The sequence below is a fragment of the Salvelinus namaycush genome, chromosome 16 (genome assembly GCF_016432855.1).
Source record: "Salvelinus namaycush isolate Seneca chromosome 16, SaNama_1.0, whole genome shotgun sequence".
NCBI lineage: Eukaryota > Metazoa > Chordata > Actinopteri > Salmoniformes > Salmonidae > Salvelinus > Salvelinus namaycush.
In genome coordinates this window covers 41,485,436-41,488,547 of record NC_052322.1, presented here as the reverse complement: position 1 = coordinate 41,488,547, position 3,112 = coordinate 41,485,436, and positions in this window count along the sequence as shown.

Here is a 3,112-nt window from a genome sequence, read left to right as displayed (position 1 = left end):
AAAGCTGAAAAGTCTTGCATTAATACGTATTCAACCCTTTTGTTATGGCAGTTACAGAGTTTAATGGCTGTGATAGGAGACAACTGAGGATGGATCAACAACACTGTAGTTACTCCACAATACTAACCTAAATTACAGAGTGAAAAGAAGGAACCCTATACATTATACAAATAATCAAAAACATGCAGTAAAGTAATACTTCAAAAACTTTTGACAAAGCAATTCACTTTTTGTCCTGAATACAAAGTGTTATGTTTGTGGCAAATCCAACACATCACTGAGTACCACTCTCCATATTTTGAAGGTGTGTGTTTGTGTGTTAGGGGAATGTTTGTGTGTTTACGTGTTAGGTGAATGTGTGTGTGTGTGTGTGTGTGTGTGTGTGTGTGTGTGTGTGAGTGTGTGTGTGTGTGTGTGTGTGTGTGTGTGTTAGGGGAATGTGTGTGTGTTTATGTGTTAGGTGAATGTGTGTGTGTTTATGTGTTTATGTGTTAGGTGAATGTGTGTGTGTGTGTGTGTGTGTGTGTGTATGTGTGTGTGTGTGTGTGTGTGTGTGTGTGTGTGTGTGTGTGTGTGTGTGTGTGTGTGTGTGTGTGTGTGTGTGTTAGGGGAATGTGTGTGTTAGGGGAATGTGTGTGTTAGGGGAATGTGTGTGTTAGGGGAATGTGTGTGCGTTTGTGTGTTAGTGAATGTGTGTGTTTATGTGTTAGGTGTCACGTTCGTTGTAATGAGGAGACCAAGGCGCAGCGTGATATGAATACATTCTTCTTTTAATGAAGAAAGAACACTAAACAAACTAACAAAGTAACAAAACGAACGTGAAGCTAAATAGAACGAGTGCTGACAGGCATTTACACATAGACAAGAACCCACGAAACCAAAAGGGAAATGGTAACCTAAATAGGATCCCCAATCAGAGACAACGATAAACAGCTGCCTCTGATTGGGAACCAATTCAGGCCACCATAGACATACAATATGCCTAGACTTACAAACACCCCTAGACATACAAAACCCCTAGACAATACAAAAACACACATACCCACCCTCGTCACACCCTGACCTGACCAAAATAATACAGAAAACATAGATAACTAAGGTCAGGGCGTGACAGTACCCCCCCCCCCCCCCCCAAAGGTGCGGACTCCCAACCGCAAACCTGAACTTATAAGGGAGGGTCCGGGTGGGCATCTACCCTCGGTGGCGGCTCTGGTTTTGGACGCCGCCCCCCATCTTTACGCTGGTCCCTCCGCCTTTGTAGAGCTGAACCGTGGCTTATCGCCGGAGACCCCGGACTGTGGCACGTCGTTGGAGTTTCCGGACTGGGGATCGTCGCTGGAGGCTCCGGACTGGGGATCGTCGCTGGAGGCTCCGGACTGTTGCCCGTCGCTGGAGGCTCCGGACTGTGGCCCGTCGTTGGAGGTTCCAGACTGTGGCCCGTCGTTGGAGGTTCCAGACTGTGGCCCGTCGTTGGAGGTTCCGGACTGTGAAACGTCGCCGGAAGCTCTGGACTGGGTACTGTCGCCGGAAGCTCTGGACTGGGTACTGTCGCCGGAAGCTCTGGACTGGGTACTGTCGCCGGAAGCTCTGGACTGGGTACTATCGCCGGAAGCTCTGGACTGTAGAAGCGCACTGGAAGCCTGATGCTAGGTGCCGGAACTGGTGGTACCGGGCTGAAGACACGCACCTCAGGGCGAGTGCGGGGAGGAGGAACAGGACGTACTGGACTCTGGAGGCGCACTGGAGGCCTGGTGTGTGGTGCCGGAACTGGTGGTACCGGGCTGAGGACACGCACCTCAGGGCTAGTGCAGAGAGGAGGCACAGGACGTACTGGACTGTGGAGGCGCACTGGAGATCTGCAGCGTAGAGCTGGCACAATGCGTCCGGGCTGGATGCTCACTTGAGCCCGGCAAGTGCGGGGCGCTAACACAGGATGCACTGGGCTATGCAGACGCACCTTAGACACAGTACGCAGAGCCAGCGCAAGATGTCCTGGTCCAAGGAGGTGTACTGGAGACCAGGAGCGCTGAGCCGGCACCATCCGTCCTGGCTGGAGAATCATTCTAGCCTGGCAACTGCGAGGAGCTGGAATAGAGCGCACCGGGCTAAGAATGCGAACTGGAGACTCTGTGCGTGTCCCCTCATATTTTCGCCGTTCCTCCTGTTCTGTTTCTACCTGTCTCCATGGCAGAGTCCTAGACAATACAAAAACACGCATACCCACCTTCGTCACACCCTGACCTGACCAAAATAATACAGAAAACATAGATAACTAAGGTCAGGGCGTGACATTAGGGGAATGTGTGTGTTTGTGTGTCAGGGGAATGTTTGTGTGTGTGTGTTAGGGGAATGTGTGTGTTTGTGTGTCAGGGGAATGTTTGTGTGTGTGTGTTAGGGGGATGTGTGTGTTTGTGTGTCAGGGGAATGTTTGTGTGTGTGTGTTAGGGGAATGTGTGTGTTTGTGTGTTAGGGGAATGTGTGTGTTTGTGTGTTAGAGGAATGTGTGTGTTAATGGCATGTGTGTGTTTGTGTATTAGGGGAATGTGTGTGTTTGTGTGTTAGGGGAATGTGTGTGTTTGTGTGTTAGAGGAATGTGTGTGTTAATGGCATGTGTGTGTTTGTGTATTAGGGGAATGTGTGTGTTTGTGTGTTAGGGGAATGTGTGTGTTTGTGTGTTAGAGGAATGTGTGTGTGTCTGTGTGTTAGGGGAATGTGTGTGTTTGTGTGTTAGGGGAATGTGTGTGTTTGTGTTTGTGTGTAAGAGAGAGAGAAGGAAAAGGCTGAGCTGTTGTAGGTCTGAGCTTCACCTCCTCCAAGTCTCCCTTCAGATGAACTCTCATACTCTATTTCAACATAATGTGTTCTTCCCCTTGGCATATTAAACGAGGATAAAATATGTCTAATGGAGGATATTTCTATTCCATGACATCATTACCCACCTCTCCCTAAACAGGAATACACCGGTGTTGCAGAAAGCCCTCCATTGGGTAATGATATAGAACTGAAGGATGGGTGCGCACGCACACACACAGACACACACAACCTCTTCTGTAATGCTCAGTGTGTGCTGTCCTCAGGACTATTCACCTCCTCCCTAACTGCTGTCTGAACG